The sequence below is a fragment of the Chenopodium album genome, chromosome 18 (genome assembly GCF_948465745.1).
Source record: "Chenopodium album chromosome 18, dcCheAlbu1.1, whole genome shotgun sequence".
NCBI classification, from domain to species: Eukaryota; Viridiplantae; Streptophyta; class Magnoliopsida; order Caryophyllales; family Amaranthaceae; genus Chenopodium; species Chenopodium album.
In genome coordinates, this window is record NC_137851.1 from 1,042,569 (window position 1) to 1,053,920 (window position 11,352).

The 11,352-nt window shown below is 35.8% G+C and overlaps 1 long non-coding RNA gene across 1 annotated transcript; it reads left to right on the forward strand.

Annotated features, from left to right (window-relative positions):
* Positions 1-7,414: 7,414 nt before the first annotated feature.
* LOC145591108 (uncharacterized) lies at positions 7,415-8,431 on the forward strand. The gene is made up of 3 exons (XR_014102246.1): positions 7,415-7,723; positions 8,146-8,189; positions 8,266-8,431. It is a non-coding gene; the product is annotated as an uncharacterized LOC145591108 (long non-coding RNA).
* Positions 8,432-11,352: the final 2,921 nt, after the last annotated feature.

An 11,352-nucleotide genomic window follows, 5' to 3' on the forward strand; every position in this document is an offset into this window, starting at 1 on the left:
AGGGAGTGATTACTTTTCAGCAAGTATAAAACCCGTCATATTATTCTTCATCCTGTGATGAGCAACAACAGTGTAACCAAAAGGAGCAAAGTAGTTCATGATCTTTTCTTTAAGTTGACCGGATCTAAAGAGCAGCATGCTTCAGAAATCTGTCGCTAGAGGCAGCATTATAAAGATACACCAGCAAGACAAACAAGCCAATGCCTTAGAAATGACCGCCTATATAATAGAACCACTACCTAAACGTCCTAAAGTATGCATTTGCCACCTTTAAGACCACTTAACTCCATAGTACATCATTATTATCTTTAAAAAAGTTGTTGATCATTTCATACTAACTTCAGTGACGTTCCTGCTTCATTCAAAACTATTTCCATTAACCTCTTGAGAATTTTGTAGAAGTTCATATGAATCGGATTCAAAGCAATAATACCAAAAGCAATCTTTGAAGGCCTAGCCCAAATGGGCAAATCTCAACTCAAGCCAAATCTTTTCAGCAGTTTATCACAAGAGTACAGGAGGAAATACAGGGCAAAAGAATTACAATATTTACCAAAAACTTTGCCCCAGGAAAAGAAAAAAGAGTAGAAATAACTAAACCTAGAAATCACCAATTTGATAAAATAATTGATGTAGCCGCTGATTAGTGCTCATGTGTTCAACTTCCTTCTGATATAGTCCTAATAATTCACCGTAATCAGGGAAGACAACTGTTGCTCCAACAGAATCAGTCCTACTGTCATTGACAAAACCTAGCTGCTTGTCAAGCCTTTCTAGCTTCATGTTATCAAATGTATTACCTGAGATTTTCAAGTAGCAAAGTGGATATTCTCTATTGTAAATGACTCCCTACTTGACGAAATGCACTTGAAACGCTTCAAACCTGTTCTTCCTTTGAGAAGAACAAGCATTACATACGATAGTTAAGTACCATCTCAAAAATAGTCATATAAAATGATTGCAGATAAATGACAGAAAATGCAGATTGAAGGCTATACACTGGAGTTTAAAATCTTCATTGATGCTTTTGTACGTAACAATGTGTCAGATGCTACAACTGTATATCCAGGTATGAGAAACTGATCCTAAAACTGGGTCTCATGCTCTACACAAGCATTTGAATTACTCCTGTGGTATGAATGTGTATACAACTTTTTCGTGGTATTATGTTTATACATGACTATTTCCAAGAGAAGCCATTCCAGCAGAGGTATCTCTGTGCAAGTAATGTCACTCGGATTTCTACCTGTGAGACTCTGGAAGAATAGCGAGGATGTCTCTTATCAGAAAAATGAAACCAGCCTCTTATGCCACCAACTCCTGTCCAATTTGATTGATTGACTTGCCCTTCGAACTTACAGCGCGAGTTGCAGTTCTCACTGTGGTTGTGGCCCAATATTTATCATCTCATAAATCACGATACGTTCCATATCATCAATTACTTCCTCATAGTGATATGCAACCTTCCTGAAACCGTTTACATTTCCAAAATCGTGCTCTAACTGGAAATCATAGTTCTCTGGGACTAAATCATTACCAACTTCGTCTACTAAGTTTCTTATATGATCTTCTAATAACAGAAAATCATTAAAAGCTAGACACACAAGCCTTGTTGTTTCAGTTAAGTACACATACTCCTCCAATCCAACCCTTAACTCAATTACTATGTCTCCTCCTCATCCTCCTCCTCCTCCTCCTCCTCCCTCAGCATTTACCACTTCCCCCAATCCCTGATCACCCTCATGACCATTACCCTCAGCATCACCATCACCCAAAATACCATTAGCTTCCCCTACCATTATTTCAACATTCACACCATTAACAGCACCATTTTCGTAAACTTGTGGGTTATCACTTACCCTAGGCTCCTGCAAGAATAAGAAGCAGCAAAATATCTTCAACCACAGCTTATCATAGAAAGTGCTCAATTTTGCAAAGCAGCTCTCTGGATTTCAATGGGAATTTATACTTCGTGTGCAATGCATAACCAACAAAGAAAGTCAGATAGTAGTCCTCACTTATGCTAGTTAGGACCAATGAGGCAAGAATGCAGTGCAAGTGTGCAACCCAAGCTTAGAATTGAGAACTTATACTCACCAAAAGGAAAGTTACAGTAACATGCTCTAACAGTTATTTGGAATAGGATAGCTTGCAGCGACAAACATAATAAGTAATTTGGGAACATCCTTATCATCACAACCAAGGTAAAAGCTGGTATATAAGCAATGAACTACCACAAGTTAAATGGCTCACAGGTGCTACCTCCCTGCTATACATTAACTGACAGCACAAAACCTGCTAAAAATTAAAGACTCGAATTGAAATCCAACTTAGTTAGCATTAACTGACAGCACAAAACATGCTAAAAATCGGTAATTCCCTGTTACTCTTCATGAGAAACAAAGAATGTTTCTCTTCGGGGCATTATCGTAATAACCAGGGTATGAGTTGTGTTTTTTGATACCACGTGTTTGTATGACTGGTTGTTTGATGTCCAGCTTTACATTTAAGATAACAGCAACTTTTGACGGAGTTAATGTTTATACCGCTAAGAGTTACCACGGTAAAACCAAACACAACTAACTCTGGTTGAGTTAAGTCAATGGACGAAGATTTTCAGGAGGTTGGTGGTGAAGAGTTCTTCGCAAGCTGTTCTTCGATCTGAAGTAAATTTGGGTATTGTATCGGAGTCAGGTAACTTAATACTCTTAATCTATTTGCTTTATACATTCGATTTTCTTGAATTTGGGTATATGACTTGTACCCATTAGAAGGGTCATCCACGAAATTAGTGTGAAATGGCTATAACACTTAGGTTAATTGTGGTATCTAGGGTATCATTATTCCGTCGATTGAATTGTATTATATGATTATTTGTTCAATTGAATGCATGAATTACTGATTCTAATTAGTGAAATATGTAGCGTTTGTTAAGTTATTGGGAAAGTAATATAGATGAATTAATGCCGTTGCGATGTCCAGGATTGTGTGAATGTCTGAAGGCAATTGTAAGCGTAGACGTTCATGTTTTGATGTGTTAGAGAAATTGGTATGTTTGTTGTTCATTGTGTTCAGATTTGCTTTAGAGTTGGTGTACTTAGTTGGCTTTGTTTTAGGTTGGTGAAGAGGAGCAGGATGGTCAGGTCCTCCGGAAGAAAAGGTAAATGGAGGCTTATTATAATTGGGATTTATATATAAGATTCCCCTTTTGAATGTTACAACTTAATTCATTGCAGGAAGTATCCAAAGGGAGGCGGAAAACAGTACAATTGGACCCTCCCATGTTTAAGGTTAGATGTTACTTGTCTTGTACCTTGTTGCTATTTTCATTTTGTTTGTTATATTACAGAATATAGGTACTTCCATTTGATGTAGGTTTGTAAGTTTGTTACTTTGAAATGAATTGGGTCTTTGAGAAAACAAAGCTATTGTTCAGTAAACAAAGCTATGGTCGAGCAAAGTTTTCCGGTGAGGGGTAGGGGATTAGGGCTGCCACGGGTGGGGAGGGGGTTATTGTGAAAGGGAGGTGGTTTTAGGGTGGGCAGATGGTGGTTTTAGGGTGGGGACCGAGAAAGGGGTGTTGTCATGGTGGAGAGTTAGAGGAGGTAGGTTCGGTGGTGAATGGAGGGTGGCCGGAGGTGGTGCTATGGTGGTGTGGAGGTGGTTCTAGGGTTTAATTAATTAATCATGCCTTAAAAGTAACTAATTACAAATTAGGCGGATAATGATATCATTAATAGATTAAATCACCTAATTAGGGGCTGATTAGGGAAAAGGGTAGCAATCTATAGAATTAATCAATTTTAGGGCAGTAATTAACAACTTTTTTTTGTGGGTAGTAATTCACAAAGGCCCCTTTTTTGAGGTAGTAATTAACCAATTTTCCAAGAAACTAATACCTTTTAAACAATAGATGTTGTAAGAAACTAACTCATTAAATAATTAATGATGTAAAAAGCTACCTCTTGCCGAACTGCATTGAATAAAAGAAAATGACCCATTTTCAATCATGTTTTATTTTCTCCTTTTTTCACGCAATTTCTCCATATATAAGAGCCCTTATAACCCCCCCCCCCCTTTTTTTTTTTTTTTTTGAAAGAAGCGCCCTTATAACCCCTAATTCCCCTTCACTTTCAATGTTAAATTAAGCATACGATAACAACTTACAATATTTAGTTTTATAAGGTAGTTTTTTACAACAATTTTTTTATAAGGTAGTTTTTCACAAAATTTGATGTATCTAAAGTAGTGTTTCACATAAAATCTTTTAATGATGATGTTTGACGTGATACTTTGTTTTGAATCCTTTAATATTTTGTATGTTAAGTGGGCATATTACCGCTGGTCATATGGTAGCTAGATGTATGGGAGATGGGAAGTAGTACGAAACATGTTAGTATTGGTACTTATTCGCAAGGTATCACTACCTTATTGGAGCTTGATATGCTTTAATAAAATGCTCTCTCTTAACTCTTTTTAAAAAAAAAATTATAAAAAAATTGATTCGTCGAATTTCCATATATTGCAAAATTTTTATTGACACAAAATAATAAAAATGAGAACAAAGGAATTAACAACAAAGCTGATTAAAGCCCGTCAAAAAAAAAAAAAAAAAAAAAGGTGATTAAAGGTCAAGTCATCATTTTGGGCTCAATCAAATTCAACCCACTTTTTGGTTTTTAGAGCTTTTTCAGTGCAGCAGGCCACATGGTGCGGCAGGGTTTCTTGTATTCTGAGTTACTTGTTTCTAGAGTTACTTGTATTATGGGGTTACTTGTATTCTGGGGTTACTTGTATGGATTACTTGATGGGTTGAGTAACACCTACAAGTAACCTCATACCAAAACCTCGTACCAAACCAATAACACCATACAAGTAACCACTGACCAAAACCAGTAACACTCATATATACAAGTAACCCCATAATACAAGTAACACCTACAAGTAACCCCTGATCAAAACCAGTAACACCCATACAAGTAACCCCATAATACAGGTAACACCTACAAGTAACCCCTGACAAAACCGGTTACACCCATACAAGTAACCCTAAAATACAAGTAACACCTACAATAACACTATACAAGTAACCCTGCCGCACCATGTGGCCAGTCGCATACAAAAATTTGTATTTGGTTTTAGGTTCTAATTTCATGTTTAAGATAAAAGTGATAAATGTAACATTCCTAATATGTAAGGTGGGCCAAGATTAAAATTTCAAATGTGATTATTGGTTAAAAACTTAAAATATAATGGTATAAGAAGGGAAAAAAAAAATCTCCTTAAAATACTTCGTATAAACTTAAAATCAAATAAGATTATTGCAAAGATGATTTAAATCATCCGAACCTTAGAAAAAGTACAATCTCACAAAGAAAAAAATTGACTTAACACAAATCAATTGAAACTCCCACCGGCAACCGAGAAAGAAAATTCCAGCATTCTGGAGGATCACTGTTGATAGCACGTCAAAGTAGAGAGAAAGAGTTTCCGGAAAGTTCTCCCCTTTTAATTTTGGAATAATTACTCTGTAATCAATTGCTGTTTCAAGGTATTGATTTTTGTATTGCTCCCTGATTTTTTGTTCAATATTGGAAATTTCTAGTTAATTTAGGAATTACTCTGTAATCAATTGGTGTTTCAAGGGAAATATATTGACTGTGATATATTGTTCTTGTATTTATGTTTAACTCACTAGTAAATTCGGGAAAATGGAAATGAACCAAAAGTTTGGTATTTGTTCAACCAAATCTAAGTTGAATAATAATGGATTATAATGCATGTTCCAGTTGTAATTTGTGAAGTTGAAAGTTAATCAACTAGGTAGTACCAAACTAAATCAATTTATCATCTTTAAACAATAAATATGATTTCGAAAATCGGAATTTTTCTGCTAGTCATTGGAATGGGTGTCCCATTAATCCCAGTATATTACTATCATCTTCTCAAACACATAATCCAACAAAGCATTTTAGAAATGTTAGTTATTACACAATCTAAGCAAGCAGTAGAAAATACATCAAAATAATTTAAACTACATTCTGAACTAGATTTGTTCTGATCCTGAGTCAAAACTCATAAGTAGAACGGAGTATTAGTTACAAGAAGACACTAAAGCATATGAACTCATCTTCTTCGTCATGACCATCAAATCACAAATGCACCAACGTGCCCATGGGCGCGCAAATGAAAGTGTTAACACACTAATCGATCACCATCGTGTCCCTCTACCAAGAATAAAAGAATATAAATCAATTAGAAAATGTACAGAAGTTGATTGTTACAGGAATAATCATGAACCAAAAGTGAGGGAAATGAAGTGCTTAATAAATTACCTCCTCGAATTCTCCTTCGTTGTTGTATTCGAGTTCCAAGGAGCTTGTTTTTTTATTGATGATAGCTTTGCGGAAACAGTACTCATGTCTAACCTTTCTGCTGGGACCTCATTCGAGCAGGAAAGTGCTATTTCGAGTATACAAGTTAGGGCCTCCAACATCAAGCTGCTATCTGGACAGTCTATGTCTTCAAGAAGGACATGATCCAGAATCTCGACAACATCTCCAGCCAAAGCTTCTCTGACAAAGTCATGTAAGGTTAGTCTCCCTTTAAACATGTCATCAGAAGGCCTCTTTCCTGTAATCATTTCCAGTAATAGAATCCCAAAGCTGTAGACATCGCCGCTAGTGGTCACTTTATTTCCCACACCATACTCTGCATATATAGTGCCTCCAAAGTTATTAGGATAATAACATGTAACTTATGAGCTAAACATGTGATACAAATAACTAAAATACAATAAATACATAATTTATATAGTTTTAAATATAGCTAGAGATAGGAGCATTAGCTGGTTACCTGGAGGAGCATAACCGATGGTACCTCTAACTCCAATAGAACTAGATTGATTGGAATGAGAGTCGTCATTGTTGCCTTTTGAGAGGAACTTGGCTAGGCCAAAGTCACCGACATGAGCTACCATTTCGTCATCAAGGAGAACATTGCTGGGCTTGAGGTCACAGTGAACTATGGAGACACCACAATGGTTATGAAGATAATCCAAAGAAAATGCAACATCAACTGCAATGTCAAGTCTTTGGCAAAGACTTAAGTGGCTATTATTTTTTTCCTCAACCCCATTGATTGAATTTGGAGGATGTAACCAATCATCCAAACTTCCATTAGCCATGTACTCATAAACTAAAGCTTTGAAATCTCTGCCTTGATAATCCACACTTGAGCAAGCTGTTACAACTTTGAGAAGATTCCGGTGTCTGATGTTACGAGTAACTCCACATTCAGCCATGAAACTCTTGAAAGCACCGTGATTTTGTAGATTAAACACCTTGATGGCTACTGTTGATTGAAGCTCTTCAAGCACCCCTTTGAATACAGCACCAAACGGTAATTCCCTGTTACTCTTCATGAGAAACAAAGAACGTTTCTCTTCGGGGCATTATCGTAATAACCAGGGTATGAGTTGTGTTTTTTGATACCACGTGTTTGTATGACTGGTTGTTTGATGTCCAGCTTTACATTTGGGATAACAGCAACTTTTGACGGAGTTAATGTTTATACCGCTAAGAGTTACCACGGTAAAACCAAACACAACTAACTCTGGTTGAGTTAAGTCAATGGACGAAGATTTTCAGGAGGTTGGTGGTGAAGAGTTCTTCGCAAGCTGTTCTTCGATCTGAAGTAAATTTGGGTATTGTATCGGAGTCAGGTAACTTAATACTCTTAATCTATTTGCTTTTTACATTCGATTTTCTTGAATTTGGGTATATGACTTGTACCCATTAGAAGGGTCATCCACGAAATTAGTGTGAAATGGCTATAACACTTAGGTTAATTGTGGTATCTAGGGTATCATTATTCCGTCGATTGAATTGTATTATATGATTATTTGTTCAATTGAATGCATGAATTACTGATTCTAATTAGTGAAATATGTAGCGTTTGTTAAGTTATTGGGAAAGTAATATAGATGAATTAATGCCGTTGCGATGTCCAGGATTGTGTGAATGTCTGAAGGCAATTGTAAGCGTAGACGTTCATGTTTTGATGTGTTAGAGAAATTGGTATGTTTGTTGTTCATTGTGTTCAGATTTGCTTTAGAGTTGGTGTACTTAGTTGGCTTTGTTTTAGGTTGGTGAAGAGGAGCAGGATGGTCAGGTCCTCCGGAAGAAAAGGTAAATGGAGGCTTATTATAATTGGGATTTATATATAAGATTCCCCTTTTGAATGTTACAACTTAATTCATTGCAGGAAGTATCCAAAGGGAGGCGGAAAACAGTACAATTGGACCCTCCCATGTTTAAGGTTAGATGTTACTTGTCTTGTACCTTGTTGCTATTTTCATTTTGTTTGTTATATTACAGAATATAGGTACTTCCATTTGATGTAGGTTTGTAAGTTTGTTACTTTGAAATGAATTGGGTCTTTGAGAAAACAAAGCTATTGTTCAGTAAAATTTAAAATTATTTAAAAATTGATAATGCTTCGGCAAATGATGTTATGGTTGATGAGCTTAGGAAAGATTTGCTACAATCTCATTCTCTGCCATGTGATGGCAAGTTTCTTCATGTTAGATGTGCAACTCATATTTTGAATTTAATTGTAAGGGATGGTCTTGACATAGTTGATGAAAGTGTTGTTAAATTGCGCTCGATTGCAAAGTACATTGATTGGTCTGATGCAAGACTTACTCGATTTGAAGAAGCATGTAAGTCTTCAAAGTCTGGTTTTTCTGGTAGGCTGAAACTTGATGTGAAAACTCGGTGGAACTCGACATATTTGATGCTCAGAAAGTGTTTGGAAGCTAAAGTTGGTATTGATAGGTTTTGTGTTTTAGAATCTGGTTTGCCATATTGTCTAACTGTTGCTGAATGGCAAACCATACAAAATGTGTGTGATTTCCTTGAAGTATTTTATGATGTTACAGTTCTGTTTTCTGGTTCTGAGTACCCTACATCTAATTTGTATTTTGAAAACATTGCTTATATTGAAAGCTTGTTGGTTTCTGCTCATGCTGACCCTGATGATTGCATTAAAAAAATGGCTGCTCCTATGTTGGATAAATTTTCTAAGTATTGGGAAAACTATACTTCCATACTTGCTATCGCTGTTATGCTTGATCCGCGTTATAAAGCTCAAATTGTGAAGGATATGTATGACACATTGTATCATCATGATGAGAGTGCTAAAAAGGTGGATGAGGCATATTATGCTTTTACTGAGCTTTATACCTCGTATTCTGGTGTTAGTACCACTTCTATGTTTTCTGATCAAAGTAATTTATCTTCTACTATATGTGCTTCAAGTGTTCTTTCTCGGCCCTATAAGAAGATTGACACTAGAAAGGTGATTCTATTTATGTCATTTGAAAGTTTATTATTCTGGAGGTTCTTCATTTGTTTCGTGTTTGTGACTGTGTGTGTGTGTTTGTTTTGTTGTATTTTTAATTTTTTTAAAAACAGAGATATGTTGCAAGTATGGGCGCAAGCAGGGGGGTCAAATTTGATATTGATTCATATCTCAATTCCCCTCTTGTGCCAGTCATTGATGGACAAAAGTTTGATGTTCTTGATTATTGGAAAGGTCAATCGTCTGTGTATCCCATTCTTGCTCGTATGGCCAGGGATGTCTTAGCCATTCCAATTACTTTTGTCGCCTCAGAATCTACCTTTAGTATGGGAGGCAGAATTTTGTCTAAGTTCAGGTCAAGGTTGTTGAGTAAAAATGTCAAGGTTTTGATAACAACTCAAAGTTGGATAAAGGGTTATGATGAACCTATAGATGATTCCAATTTGGATGTTGTTAGGGAGGTTGTGCCTCAAGTGATTGATGACGAAGACTAAGAAAGTAAGAAGCTCTTTTTGCATTAATGATCCTCTTTTTGGTAAGCCCCTTTGATATCTCAACACTATTGAAGCAATTAGAACTTGCACAACTATATATCTAATTCATTCTCTGCAAACTTCACTTAGGACTGCATGAACCAGAAAATTAAAAGACTTTGTTCATTTTCTTTTACAGGTCATTTGGATTCGAGTGATGATTTTGCATCTAAATGAGCATGGAGCTGTTTAAAATCTCATGCCTTGTATATTTTGTGAAGTTTTTTGGAAGTGGAAGGCTTTTATTATATTTGAGAAAGCCATACCACATATTATTGGAGTTGGAACGTTGCAGTGATATTATATGCAACGTATTTTGTATATGAAAATGAAACTACTGAAAAAAATACCTAAGTTTGAATCATTGGATTATGTATATGTAATATATTTAATTATTATAATGAAAATGTAAGCGCTTGATATATTCATTAAAAGTTTATTTATTTTACTTTCATAATTGTTTCTTATAGGTTGCGTCAGACTAGTAGTAATGTGATTTATATTGATATAATTGGTTATAGGTGTTGAGAAAAGAATTATTAGTTCATAAAATATAGCCGAATGGGGAGGAAATTGATTAAAAATGACAATAGAATTTAGGCGGCATTTAACTAGAGCTTTACCAGCGAATCAAATAAATTCCCGCTTAAGATCTTGTGGCATTTATTAAAGCTTAGAAAGTTAATTTATATAATTGATGGTACATGAAGTAAACTTATGACTCGGGATTATTTCTTTGTAGTAAAAAAGTTAACTTATTAATAATTAGTAAATATATAGTTATAAGAACTACAATAAAAAGGTCAATAATTAATTATGGTCTGGTTAAGTTCGGATCGGGTAAAAATCAAATCGAGTTAAAATCGGGTCGGGTTAATATCAGTTCGGGTCAAAACAGATCGGATAAGATCGGTTATTTTTCGGGTCAATTTCAGATCGGATTGAGCTCGGGTCGGGTCAAATCGGATCGGTTTGAGTTCAAGTCGGGTCGAATCGGATTCGGGTTGAGTTCAGGTCGGATCAAATCGGTGCCGGGTTAAGTTCAGATCGGGTCAAGTTCGGATTCGGGTTGAGTTCAGTTCGGTTACAGATCGGGTTTGGGTCTTGAATTTCTCGGATCAAATCGGATCGGTTACAGTTCGAAACGGATAGTTTTTTTCGGATCGGTTCGGGTTTGACACCTCTACCTACAAACAACTCTACTCAATTGATTCTTACTATATAAACCTTTTGATTAATAACGTTGGGTATACCTAAAGCTGTCAATTCGGGTAAATGGGTCTACCGTATACCTTTTACAATTACATTTGACAAATTATATCCATGCATGTACATGATAGTTCTGAAAAGTTGCGTTAATAGAACTTTAAACATTCAATGTGACTTTTGGGATCAACTCCTTTCAATTCAACCGAATTTGCTCTATTTAATTGATATATAGGTTCATTGGAACTAT